This window comes from Gorilla gorilla, chromosome X (assembly GCF_029281585.2).
Source record: "Gorilla gorilla gorilla isolate KB3781 chromosome X, NHGRI_mGorGor1-v2.1_pri, whole genome shotgun sequence".
In the NCBI taxonomy this organism is placed as follows: domain Eukaryota; kingdom Metazoa; phylum Chordata; class Mammalia; order Primates; family Hominidae; genus Gorilla; species Gorilla gorilla.
Genome location: NC_073247.2, coordinates 9,581,905 through 9,596,688, shown reverse-complemented (window position 1 = coordinate 9,596,688; position 14,784 = coordinate 9,581,905).

The following is a 14,784-nucleotide window of genomic DNA, read 5'->3' as shown; positions in this document are numbered from 1 at the left end:
GGTCCAGGGGCTAGGGCAGGGACTTTGGAGTCACGCCGTTGGCTTTGAATCCACACTCCTACACTTGGTAGCTGTGAACTCTCCATGCCTCAGAGGGACCTGCAGAACTGAGCTCTGTCTGAGCCAGGTTCCATCCAGGCACTGCGCATCCATCCAGAGGGGCACTGCCTCAGGTTGCTCGCTATTCACTGCCTTCTCAAGCAGACCCTTGTCTCCTTCTAGGCCCTCACAATCCAGTGGAGGAGACGAAACTCATCTGCCTCTGTCCCTCTGGGCACGCCTCATGCCAGGTGCATCTGTGGACAGGGGCCATGCTCCTGGGCTTCCAAAGTTGGAGAAAGCTGCCAGGCTCAGGTGGGTACATCACAGCAGCTGCTGCCCTCTGAACACAGTGACAAAAGAACACTCTGGGCCTGGAGCCCTGGTCTGGGGCATTGGGCAAGGCTGTTGCACTTCTCTGATCCCATTTCCCCATCTGGAAAGTGCGCTGATTGTATCTCCCTGTGGGCACTGAGGGCTCAGTGTTAGTTTGAGAGCCAGCATCTGGGGTTTGGGCTGTAATTCCCCGTCAGCCCCATAGCTGCGGGGAACCAGGGACTTTGTTGGGATTACCCTAGGCATCAGTTTAGCTTCCTGCCCCTGGCTTGGGCTCAGCACCTGAAGTAGTCTAGGGGGTAGGTGGTCCTGGTGGGGGCTGGGGCTTTTACCCAGACTGATGTCACACCCAGAGCCAGAAGTCTTGGTGCCTGCTCTGGGCAAAGGTGCCAGCCTGTGCGACAAGAGCGAAACTCCATCTCCAAAACAAAAACAAAAAACCTTGCATCATTTCAAGGGGCTCACACCTCCCTAAGGGCCTGGTAATTGGCTGGCTCTGGCCTGCATCTGGCCCCGAGGGTGTAGGTAACACCCCACCTTACCTGGTTTCTTCCTGCCAGGGCCAATCTTCAGACCTCAGGACTTTACAGCCTATCCCACCTCCCCTCTGGCCAGCCTTGAGCCCTTGTGGGTCCAGTACTTTTTCCAGGCTGTCTCCTGGTTGTCCTTCTGCCTCGAGGCCTGGCTCATGCTGCTCCCCCTCCCACTCTCCAAGACCCAGAAGGACCACTCCACACCCAGCTCAGCCCCATCCCCTCAGATAGTCCTTTCTCTTTCCTCAGGTGGCCAGGTGCATATCTTGGTGTGAGGACCTTCACTGTATCTGGGAATGCCTACTGGTTACCACGGTAACAGAGAACAAGGCATTTACCTGATATGAGTGTCTTGGTTCACTGTCTACATGGCTAGGGAGGGAATCAATAATAGGCTTTTCACTTGCTGCTAGGGCCAGTTCTCCTGGCCCCATGGCTCTAGGGATGGAGGACGCTGCAGGAGATGCACCGCTCACTTCCCAGCTGAGGGCTGTGGGTCATCTCAGGGCGATTTCACAGTCCCCACATGCCCCACCCCATCAGCTCTGCAAATGCCAAGCAGTGCAGCCTGCCTAGGGGATGATGGGCTCGGGAGTGCCCAGGTAGTGCCCAGAGTGCCCTTGGCAGGCCCCTCACCTAGCTGCTTCCACAGCTCTGTAGCAAGAGTTCTAAACTTTTTTGACCGTGAAGCCTGCTGAGAGTAAGAGCTGTGGACTGTTTTCCCAGAAAGGCATGTACATGCTCTCCACACAAAACCTTTCATCGTGGCCAAGCACAGTGGCTCATGTAATCCCAGAACTTTGGGAGGCGGAGCCAGTCGGATCACCTGAGGTCAGGAGTTCAAGACCAGCCTGCCCAACATGGCAAAACCCTGTCTCTACTAAAAATACAAAAAATTAGCCAGGCGTGGTGGCAGCCACCTGTAATCCCAGCTACTCCAGAGGCTGAGGCAGGAGAATCACTTGAACCTGGGAGGTGCAGGTTGTAGTGTGGTGAGATCACGCCACTGCACTCCAGCCTGGGCGACAGGAGCGAAACTCTGTCTCAAAAAACAAAACAAAACAAAACCTTGCATCCTTTCAGGGGGCTCACACCTCCCTAGGGGCCCAGTAATTAAACCCTTTGGGCCTGAGGGTGAGAAACTTTGTCTCAGTTCTTCCCCGAGTGATCAGCCCAGGGGTAAGGAATGAGAAGCCAGAAAGCAGGACCCATGAGAAGGGCCGCCTCCTGGAGTTTGAGGCCCGCTACCTCCTGCCCCTGCCTCTCCTCTGTCCAGGACTCCTCCCTGCTCTGCCCCACTCCTGGGGCCATAACCATGGGGAGCTGTGGTTTTCTACAGGCCCCTGGGCACAAAGTGGGCAGGCTCACCTGGAGGCGATCAGAGTAACATGGCAGGAAGTGAGGGGGAAAGCCACCCTGGAACTGTGCCTCTCTGCCCCCTGACGTCACTGGCGTGCACTCCTTCCTCCCCTCAGGCAGTGGCATGAGTTCCATGTGAGCGCTGTCCTGCTCCCTCTGCTGCCTCTTTTTTTTCTTGGGGCTGCCATAACACTTTCCCTTCCCCAGCCCTGCCAACCTGGTGGGACATTGGGCTTCCCTCTCACAGGGTCCTGGGGACAGGCCCATCCTTTATCATACCCACAGAGAGACCGTTTTTTTCTTCAGGACCTGGGGAGCAGCCAGGTTCCATGAGTTAAATGCAGATCTGAACCAAGCTGGGATTGGGGTACACACTCTCCTCTACTGAAAAGTAGCTAGGGATTCCAACTAGGTGAGAAGGAGAGTGGGGCAGAGCCAGACCAGGCAAGGACTGATCACCTGGAAAAAGCCTGCCATCAAAGGTCTTGGCAAATGCTGGGTGCAATGGCTCACTCCTGTAATACCAGCACTTTGCGGAGCTGAGACAGGTGGACTACTTGAGGCAAGGAGTTCGAGTCTAGCCTGGCAACATGGCAAAACCGCATCTCTACTAGAAATACAAAAATTAGCTAGGCATGCTACACTCCTGTAATCCCAGTCCTGTAATCTTATGTTCATGGGCGTTTACACAATGAAGTTACTGTTCATCATGGGGGTACCGTGGACAAGCCCAGGGCTGCCGGCGAGTCATGCCATCCTTACACGTTTCTCCTTGTAAGGTGCTTTGTAGTGTCTACACACTTTGTTTCTAGATTGCTGCAAAGCTGAGGAAAAGTTGTATTTCTTTAGTTATTAGTTAGCATTTCTTTTAAACTTTCAGTATGGAGATTGGAAATTTATTTACATATTTATTGCAAAGCCCTAGATCTTAGGGATTTCATTGAATTATTTATTTATTTTTTTTGAGACGGAGCCTCACTCTGTCGCCCAGGCTGGAGTGCAGTGGCACGATCTCGGCTCACTGCAACCTCCGCCTCCCAGGTTCAAGCAGTTCTCTGCCTCAGCCTCCCGAGCAGCTAGGATTACAGGCACCAGCCACCACGCCTGGCTGATTTTTGTATTTTTAGTACAGACGGGGTTTCATGATCTTGGCTAGGCTGGTCTTGAACTGCTGACCTCCTGATCCACTCATCTCAGCCTCCCAAAGTGCTGGGATTACAGGTGTGAGCCACCATGCCTGGCCAAATATTATTTTTTAAAATGAATTGTTTCTCTTAGTCTGCTTTGTTAAATTTGGAATTCATCTGGGCGCAGTGGCTCACACCTGTAATCCCAGCACTTTGGGAGGCCAAGGCAGGCAGATATCTAGGTCGGGAGTTCGAGACCAGCCTGACCAACATGGAGAAACCCCGTCTCTACTAAAAATACAAAATTAGACGGGTGTGGTGGCGCATGTCTGTAATCCCAGCTATTCGGGAGGCCAAGGCAGGAGAATCGCTTGAACCCAGGAGGCAGAGGTTGCGGTGGGCCGAGGTTGCACCGTTGCACTCTAGCCTGGGCAAAAAGAGCAAAACTCCATCTCAAAATAAATAAGTAAATAAAATGTTCAGTACTCACCAAGGTGCCCCTATTGTCTCTACTTTTATCTTGATGCATCACTGAATTGGTGTTAGATTTCAAATTCATCATTGCCCTGATACTATTCTATCCTGAAGCCACCTTTATATAGTGATGAAAGAAATTAGCGATTTGTTATTATCCTCTCTCTGTTGGTATACATCAAATGCTCACCTAAAAAGAGGAACAACCAGTGGAAAACATGATGTTTTTATTTGGGTGACTATTTACTTGTAACCTACTAGCAAACTATAAAATTGTATGATATGCAGAATTTTAACTGAATTGCTTTAAGTGAACATTTAAACATGATGAACAATATTGATGGTATTTATGTTAATGTACTTAAAATGAACATTTTTCTTCATTATGAGTAATACAACCTACTCCTCAATGAAAACCTAGCACTAAATTTGCTAATGAATTCAATAACATTTCCATAATATTTTTAGTTACATGCTTAAGGTTCTCTTAGTGTTTCTCCCACTTTTTAATAGCTTATGCCTTTTTCACCTTTGGTTTTTTTTTGGTTCATTTTAAAGCAAAAATCTCACAACATGTGATATCTGGAAACACTGTAACCTAGTGGTAAGACCATAGGCCCTGGGGACACAGGCTGGCCACGTCTCTTCTCCTGTCTGAGCTTTAGTATCCTCTTTTGTGGTCATGAGAACCGAAGATCTGTCCCGAAGATTTGATAAGATAGTAAAGTGCTTCACATAATACCAGACATATAAATACACAGTAAATGCTTCCTCCTTATATTTTTATTGATTGATTGATTGAGACAGAATCTTGCTCTCTTGCCCAGGCTGGAATGCAGTGGCGTGATAATGGTTTCTACAACCTCCACTTCCTGGGTTCAGGCAATTCTGCCTCAGCCTCCCAAGCAGCTGGGATTACAGGTGCCTGCCACCATGCCCAGCTAATTATTGTACTTTTAGTACAGACGTGGTTTTACCATGTTGGCCAGGCTGATCTCGAACTCCTGACCTCATGATCTGCCTGCCTCAGCCTCCCAAAGTGCTGGGATTACAGGTGTGAGCCACTGTGCCCAGCCTGTCTTTTCTCTTCACACCTGCAGTTCATGATGAAATATTAAATATGTACTAGTGGATATTACTTTGCTGAATATTGCCTAGTGAATATTAAGTATTTATTCTCACCTTTCAGACATGAACTTATGAATTCAACAGGTGAAGATTTACAACTTGATAAATCAGCTTTGTGAGGTACGTCTTCAGTCTTAAGTCAGATTAGAAGATTATGTGAGGTAATTAACACTTAACATTGATTTAATGGTAGCTTCCACATGAAATAGTATGCCTCTAAGTATTAATTATGTCCTAGGACAGGAGAATTCATGTTGTCAAAATTCTCATACTCTCTAGAACAATAAACTCATTTTCTTTTTATTAGTAAATATTGCATTTATGGGTAGACAAAACTGAACGAACAATATTTGTTCTACTTTTGAGATGCAAGATTCATCTGGCATAATGCATTGAACAGGTTATTATTGAAGTCTACACCAGTCAACTGAATAAGCATTCATCAAATGATATGCAGGACATAAGTTTTCTTTTTCTTTTAGAGTATGGAACCATGCATATTATCTTTTAATTAGATGATTTAGTTAGATATATTTTTAAAGAACTAGAAATATAATTGATTTTCTTGTTTTGGCTCTGGAGTGGAGTGGGGACGAAACAGAATGGATTCACACTGTTTAGATTTACTAAAATGGAAGGATTGCAGCAAGATCATATCCCTAGTCTCCCCATAGCAAATGTCACCTGCTAGCTGTTTTTTTTTTTTTTTTTGGAGGTTGAAGTTTTGTTCTGTCGCCCATGCTGGAGTGCAGTGGTATGATCTCAGCTCATGGCAAGCTCACCTCCTGGGTTCAAGCAATTCTCCCTGCCTCAGCCTCCTAAGTAGCTGGGATTACAGGCCTCTGCCACCACGCCTGCCTAATTTTTGTATTTGTAGTGGAGTTGGGGTTTCACCATGTTGGCCAGGCTGGCCTTGAACTCCTGACTTCAGGAGATTCACCCGCCTCAGCCTCCCAAAGTGCTTGGGATTATGGGTGTGTCACTGCACTTGGATTTAATGGGATATTTCACTACAGACTTTGGTAAACAGAATATTAGCATTTTTGGTGTTCTTTTTATTTTACTCATACTATTTTTCTTTGAACTCAATCACAATAACAGAATTAAAGATCAAAGTGTAAAAGTTAAAGACCAGTACAGATTCAATAATTATTCTTTTCTACATACTGTGTTTAAATGATATCCCTTTTTCTTTTTGTTCTTATAGCTCGAGCTGTAAAAGCCAAAGGTCCGGAGAAGATCCCATACCCTTTCTTCCAGTCTCATGTTGAAGATTTTTATGTAGAAGGCCTTCCCAAAGGAATTTTTTTTTCTTTTGAGATGGAGTTTTCACTCTTATCACCCAGGCTGGGGTGCAATGGCGCAACCTTGCTGGTCACTGCAACCTCTGCCTCCTGGGTTCAAGAAATTCTCCTGCCTTAGCCTCCCAAGTTGCTGGGATTACAGGTGCCCACCACCACACCAGGCTAATTTTTGTATTTTTAGTGGAGATGGGATTTCACCATGTTGGCGGGGCCAGTCTCGAACTCCTGACATCAAGTGATCTTCCCGCCTCGACTCCTGACATCAAGTGATCTTCCCGCCTCGGCCTCCCAGAGTGCTGAGATTACAGACGTGAACCCATGTCTGGCCAGGAATTTTGTTTTTTAGGAAGGCTTTCTACTAATGGAATTCCTGGCCTTGAGAGGATGTTACTTTCGAAGAAAAGGATTTTTTTGTTATTAAAAGGTAAGATTCCTGGATTCTTATTGGACTGTTATCTCTGTTATGAGTAATCCATCTTTAGTCATTCACCACTAGGGTTGTATTTAATTAAGTCTGAGTTATTTTATGGTGGTTTTGTTTTGTTTTGTTTTTACCGAATTTTGTTCTCATTGCCGTGGCTTGAGGGCAATGACGTGATCTCAGGTCACCACATTCTCTGCCTTCCAGGTTCAAGCAATTCTCCTGCCTCAGCCTCCTTAGTAGCTGGATTTACAGGCATGCGCCACCATGCCTGTCTAATTTTTTGTATTTTTAGTAGAGATGGTGTTTCACCATGTTGACCAGGCTGGTCTAGAACTCCTGACCTTGGGTGATCCACCTGCCTCGGCCTCCCAAAGTGCTGGGATTACAGGCATGAGCCACTGCGCCCAGCCTGGGCCTGCTTCTTTCTCTTTTTCTTTTTTTTTCATTAGCAGCTTAAAATTGGTGCCTTATTCAGACACAAGCAAAAGGACATTAGCCCAGCTTTGGAAATAGGTGAGAGCCCATGTGTGATTTTCCTAGTTTCTCCTCCCCCTTTGCTTTTTGCTCTCTTGTTAGTATATTAATTGTTTTCACTCTCTGAATCTTTTTTCCCCATTTCTTTGGCAGACATTTTTACTTGTCTTGGAAGAGTAGGTGAAGAGCTGTTTTTAGGACTCTTTGAAAGGGTACAGTATGGGTGACAGTCTTGGCTAATGGTAACATCCAGGGAGCTGGGGTCAGCGTGAGCTGGAATCAGTTCAAATTAGCAAAGCACTGGCACTCAGTGGCAGGAATACAAGTGACTGCAAAGTGTTAAACACATCTGGAAAGGGATACTGACATCATCCTCAGAATCTGTGGGGAGTTCACATAGCCAGTTAAGACCCATTCCTCTTTGACCCTATAAAGATTCTTTAAAGAATAATACCCTTAGTGGTTTTCTAGCCAGCTTGCCTGCTCATTTATCTTTGAGGACGACATGCCTTGTGGAGCTCCACAGGCCCCAGAGGGGTATGGATTCTGCATTTAAAAGTGCTGAAGCTGAGAGACTGGGTCTTGGTGGACCCCGAGAGTTCTGTTTCTCCTCTACTCATTGTTCCTTTTTTTCCCAACAGCTGGCATTGCTGTTTAAATGGGTTGTTCTTTGCTGTTTTAAGTTGTTTCATAGTGGTGTGTCAGGATTTGGGTTTTCTTAATACTTTCCAAGCTGGTGACTTGAGTGGTGGTTAGGGAGGAAATGTTTTAGGGCTGTTCTGGAGCTATTGAGGTCAGGTGTCTAGATACTCCCAGCTTGTCTGTTGAGGAGAATGCTGTTCTCATTGTGCTGCCTTTGGTGGTGCTGTGTGTGGCTCTTTAGATGTGGGTGGAGGTGAGCTGGAGGAGTTAATGAGATCTTTTTTAGGTGCTTTTGATAAAGTAGCCTGCACTACAGGATTCACTGTGACTTTTTTCCTTAACCTATGCATTTCTCTCTGCTAGCTTTTGCTGTCTTTCTCATGCCTTTGATTTTCCCAGCTCCTCTTAGTTGAATTAACCTAAGTGCTCTGCTACGGTTTAAATGTGTCCCCCAAAGTTTATGTGCTGGAAACTCAATCCTCAATGCAACAGTTGGGATGTGGGGCCTAATAAAATAGCCTTCATGAATGAGTTAATGTTGTTATTGTGGTAATAGATTAGTAATCACAGAGTGGGCTTATTATAAAACAGAGTTCAGCCCCTTTTGCCCTCTTGCTTTCTTGCACTCTCTTTTCCTTCTGCCTTCTGTAGTGGGATGATGCAGCAAGAAGACCCTTACCAGATGCAGGCCCCTCAACCTTGGACTTCCTAACATCCAGAACTGTTAAGAAATAAAATTTATTCCTTTCCTTTCCTTTTCTTTCTCCTTTCCCTTCTCTTCCCTTTTCTTCCCTTCCCCTCCCTCCCTCTCTCTCTCCCTCCCTCCCTCCTTCCCTCCCTTCCTCCTTCCCTCTTTCTCTCTTTCCCTTCCTTCCTTTCCTTCTTTCCCTTCCTTCCTTTCCTTCCCTCCTTCCCTTTTTCCCTCCTTCCCTCCTTCCTTCCTTTTTTCTTTCCTTCCTTTTTTCCTTTATATAAATTATGCAGTCTGTGGTATTCTTTTATAGAAGCATGAAATGGACAAAGACTCCATTTTCAAGAGCAAGCACTTTTGTAGTCTCTGAGCGAATTATGACTGCAAAGGAAGTTCTATAGGTAGCCTCAGATCCACTACCTAGGAAGCATGCTACCAAGCAGACCTAGGATCTAGGATTTGATCAAGTGCTGGGCAACATGATACCTCTGCAATTTAGCACTTCCCTATATACCTCCAGTTGGCTCAGCCCATTAGGGCTAAAACTACCCCTCATATCCTGGTGTCTCTTGTAGGCAGAAGCCTTGCCTAAACCCTAAGCTGCTTGGCTCACATTCTGTCTTGTGGTTTTTTTGTAGGGGGTTCAAATATACACAAAAGAAATATGTTGAACCTCCATGCACCCAACCCGCAGATTAAGCAGTTACCTCCATTTTTCCAGATTTGTTTCGTCTGCTTCAATCTCCCTAAAAATTTATGTTTGTACAGGAAAGACTGAATAAATAGCTAATTCTCCACCCTACCTCTCATCTTAAGTCACTTTTCAGAGTAGTAAGTTAGTAACCTAGTAACCTTCCCTCTAATGACCAGTAGATTTTTTTCTGAATACCATTATGAATTCATAGATTATTGTTTGCATTTGATGTATTTCAGGCCATTGCAGTCTTTATTGTTTTGGATGCTTACATTGTCTCATCTAGGTTAATCATTATCTCTTCAAGTTGACTTTCATGTCTTTTTGACGTGATCCTGTTGGACTTTGATGGCTTCCTTGCTTTCTGGCAAAAAAGATGTTCCAGGATCAATATACTGCACCATACATGGAGTCAGCCATTTCTCTAGGGAACCTTGATTCCTTTTAGTAGAGAACACAGTTTGAGGTCTTGGACTGAATGACTTTTGTGAACCTCCTCTCCTGAGACTACAGGCTGCATCCCTGCATATAGCCCATTTGGAGCTCTTGCTGGGCACCAACAGATCTCCTAAAACTGCTATATAGTTCTGCCTCACTCTTACAAAGATTCATCTCTTGAGAGTTTTGTGCTCTACCCCCAGATGTGGTCTTTCTGGTTCTGAAGCTTTTGCTTCAGTCACCCTGAATTTTGCCAGCCCTATGCATGCTATACCTTGGATTGCCAACTTGCCCTCACTGAAGCCAGTTTCTCTGGTTAGAATAGTTGCCCAAACCCATGCCTAATACTCTAGTAAACAAGGTTCTACCTAAGTTCATCAGCCTCCATAAGTTCTGGAATTACAGGCTGCCACCATGCCCGGCCTTCACCAACATTTGCCATTATCCGTTTTTTTTCTTCCTTTATACCTTAAAGCAGTATAAGAACAAGTGTCTTCAATTATAGGAAACAGTATAATCCCAGGGCATTGGGAGGCTAAGACAGGAAGATGTCTAGATGCCAGGAGTTTTTTTTTTTTGTTGTTGTTTTGTTTTTGTTATTGTTGTTGTTGTTTTTGACAGAGTCTTGCTCTGTCACCCAGGGTGGAGTGCAGTGATGGGGTCCACTGCAACCTCCACCTCCCAGGTTCAAGTGATTCTCCTGCCTCAGCCTCCCGAGTAGGTGAGACTACAGGTACATGCCACTACTGCCCAGCTAATTTTTGTATTTTTCATAGAGTCAGAGTTTCATCATGTTGGCCAGGCTGGTCTCGAACTCCAGACTTCAGGTGATTTGCCTGCCTTAGCTTCCCAAAGTGCTGGGATTACAAGCATGAGCCACCATGCCCAGCCTGATGCCAGGAGTTTTAGACTAGCCTGGGCAACATAGCAAGACCTTGTCTCTACAGAATATTTAAAAATTAGCCAAATGTGGTGGTGCCTGTGTATAGTCTCTCTCCCTCTCTCTCTTTTTTTTTTCTTTCTAACTTTTTGTGACATGGTCTGGCTCTGTCACCCAGGCTGAAGTGCAGTGGTGTGATCATGGCTCACTGCAGCCTGAAACTCCTGGGATCAAGTGATCAATCCTCCCACCTCATCCTACCAAGTAGTAGGGACCACAGGTGTATGCCACCCAGGTCTTGCTATGTTGTCCAGGCTGGTCTTGAGCTCCTGGCCTCAAGCAATCCTCTCACCTTGGCCCCCCACAGTGCAAGGATTACAGGTATGAGCCACCATGCCTGGCCTCTACCCTGCCTACTGAGAACCAAAAGAAGGACCCAAATTCTCCTTAGCTCAACTCGAGCCATTTCCTGATTGCTTCATCAGCAAGGAGCTGGTTATTGGGCTGTCCAGGCCTCCCAAGCAGCACAGAAATGAGGTGAAGGAGTTTTCCTGTTGCTCCACTCTGTAAGGAGTTGGAGGGTGATGTTTACTCGTTTGCAGAGAGAGATGCCTTGTAGGCACCTCAGGATGGAGAGGACCCTGATTCCAATGTCCTTTTTTTCTTCAGAAACAGGACCTTGCCCTGTCACTCAGGATGGAGTTCAGTGGTCCTATCATGGCTCATTATAGCCTCAAACTCCCAGGCTCAAGCAATCCTACCATGTCAGCCTTCCCGTAGCTGGGACTACAGGTAAGCATCGTGACACTCAGTGAATTTTGTTTTTATTTTGTTGTAGAGATGGGACCTCAGTATGTTGCCACAGCTGACCTTGAACTCCTGCACTCAAGGGATTTTCCTGCCCTGGCCTGCCAAAGTACTGGTATTACAGGCATGAGCCATTGTGCCCACCGTCTCTGGTTCTTAACCTTCTGTCTCCCTCTTCCAGTTTTAAAGAATGCTTGTAATTACATGGGCTCTCCTAGATACTCCAGGATAATCTTGTTTTAAGGTCAGCTGATGAGCAACATTAATTTTATCTGCACTCTTAATTCTCCCTTCCTATGTAATTGTGCTGTGTAACATAGGACATGAGCAATTGGTGGTGGTGGGGGTTATTACTTCGGCCACCACAGTAACTATTTTATGGCAGGTACTCAGCTAAGCACTGGTGAATTAAGCATGAATAACACACACTCCCTAATCTCCATCCATTCATGGGAGGAGCACTTCACCTGCCATGCTCCTGAGAATCTCGGGAGTCAAAGAAGTCTTCTATGAGGAGGTGATGCCAAAGCGGACAAGTGACAGAGGAGTCGAAGCTAGCTAGGAAGAGAGTAGAGGTTTAAGGGGAAGCATATTATAAGCAGAGGATATTACCCACTTCAGAGACTCCCAGAGGAGAAAGAGTGTGTGTTCAAGGGGCAGATGAGGCTCAGTTGGACTCCATAGCAGATGAAATGGAGAGGGGCAAGCAGTGAGGCTGCCTTGCAAGGCAGGGCAGAGCAGGGGCTGTTAAGGAGTTTGGACTTAATCCCTGAGGCAAGGAGAAGTGATGTAAATGGGGGAGTAACATGATGAGATTCATGGATTAGAGACATGGCTCAGGCTGCTATAGAGAAGGCACCAGGGAGAGCAGATGGCTCAATGGGTGTGCAGGAGACCTCTCCCTGAGTTTAGGGAGAGGTTTTTAAAACAGAAGAAGTTTGAGTAATTTAAATGATGATGGGAAGGAGCCAAAAGTGGGGGATAGGTTAAAGATACAGGAAAGTGGGAGGAAGAACCGACAAGTGAGGTTCCAGAGAGGGCAGGAGAAGAGGAGATTCCCTTAGGGGGATTAACACTTTCTTTTCTTTTTTCTTTCTAAGACAGGGTCTCACTCTGTCGCCCAGGCTGGAGTGCAGTGGCACAATCTTGGCTCACTGTAGTGTAGACTTCCCAGGCTCAAGGGATTTCTCCCATCCCAGACTCCCAAGTAGCTGGAACTACGGGTGTGCACCACCACCACACCTGGCTAATGTCTCTTTTTTTTGGTAGACACAGAGTCTCACTATTTAGCACTGATTGGTCTCCAACTCCTGGCCTCAAGCGATCCTCCTGCCTAGGCTTCCCAAATTGCTGGGATTACAGGCATGAGCCACAATGCCTGGCCTCTGCTAGTTCCGTATTCTCTAGAGTTGTCTTTACTTTGTGCTGGTGTGTCCCTCATTGTGCTGATCCTCTGTAAAAATTAATCTTCTTTTTTTTTTTTTTTTTGAGATGGAGTTTCACTGTTGCTGCCCAGGCTGGAGTGCAATGGCGCTATCTCGGCTCAGCGCAACCTCCACCTGCCGGGTTCAAGCGATTCTCCTGCCTCAGCCTCCCGAGTAGTTGGGATTACAGGCATGTGCCACCATGCCCAGCTAATTTTGTATTTTTAGTAGAGATGGGGTTTCTCTATGCTGGTCAGGCTGGTCTTGAACTCCTGACCTCAGGTGATCTGTCTGCCTTGGCCTCCCAAAGTGCTGGGATTACAAGCATGAGCCATTTTGCCTGGCCAAAATTAATACTTTTTATATTAAATTTACATATATATATATATATATATATATATATATATATATATATATACGTTTTTTCTTTTTGATACCAGGTCTCACACTGTCACCCAGGCTGGAGTACAGTGGCACATCCTCTGCTCACTGCAGCCTCCACCTGCCAGGCTCAAGCAATTCTCCTGCCTCAGCCTCCCGAGTAGCTGGGATTACAGGTAAGTGCCACCACACCCAGCTGATTTTTGTGTTTTTTGTAGAGACGAGGTTTCGCCGTGTTTCCCAGACTGTTCTCAAACTCCTGAGCTCAAAGCAGTCCACCCACCTTGGCCTCCCAGAGTGCTGGGATTACAGGTGTGAGCCATCTTGCTCATTCTAGTTTAAACTTTTGAGTGGTTTGTGTCTCCTGATTGGACTCCTACAAATACAGAATTGATGCTAGGAAGGGTACCAGGAGATAGACGCACACAGATGGGATTTGAGAATAGGTTTGGTTATCCAAGGAGCAGTGCTGAGCTCCTTGCTAATGGGATATGGGATGCTGGTGATTTCCAGGAAGTGAGCTCACAATGACTCAAGCTGCCACATACTGTTGATTGTGAAATGCCAGTTGAAGCATATGTCCTGCGAGCTTAGGGGTGCTACAAGTTGACCACTGCAGCAGTAAAGATGACTCTGAAGAATGGCGTGGGATGGATCCTTTCAAACGCACTTGAGCAGCGGTCTCCAACCACAGGGCCACAGAGCTGGAGGTGAGCAGCAGGCGAGTGAAGGGAAACTTCATCTGTATTTCTAGCCCCTCCCGTCACTTGCATGACCACCTGAGCTCCATGTCCTGTCAGATCAGCAGCAGCATTAGATTCTCATAGGAGCACAAACTCTGTTGTGAAGTGTGCATGTGAGGGATCTAGGTTGTGTACTCCTTATGAGAATCTAATGCCTGATATTCTGTTACTGTCTCCCATCACCCCAGATGGACAGTCTAGTTGCAGGAAAACAAGCTCAGAGATCCCACTGAGTCTACGTTATAGTGAGTTGTAGAATCATTTCATTATATATTACTATGTAGTAATAATAGAAATAAAGTGCACAATATATGTAATGCACTTGAATCATCCTGAAATTATTCCCTCACTCCCAGTCTGTGGAAAAATTGTCTTCCACACATTCACTCTGTTTTTTGGTAGAGGCAGGATCTTAATATATTGCCCAGGCTGATCTCAAACTCCTGGCCTCAAGTAATATACCTCTCTCAGCCTCCCAAAATGCTGAGATTACAGGCATAAGCCACCACCCTCAACCAAGACTTTCTTAAACCAAATAAAAATTGAGTGAGATTACTTGAGCCCAGGTGGTCAAGGCTGCAGTGAGCCTGATTGCACCACTGCTCTCCAGCCTAGGTGACAGAATGAGACTGTCTCAAAAAATAAAATAAAATACAAATTAACCCTTTATGACATTCCCAGTAACTTCCTAAGTGTTCCCCAGAAGTCTTTGAATTCTGTTTAATTTTCACATAACATTTAAGACATTTAAGAATTTATGTCTGTCTGTGTCATCCGTTTATGTCAAAAGATGTCTTTTTGTCACTTCCAGCTGGATCTACCATGAAGGACTTCTGAATCCAGGAAGAGAGACTGACTGGGCAACATGTTATTCAGGTACAAAAAG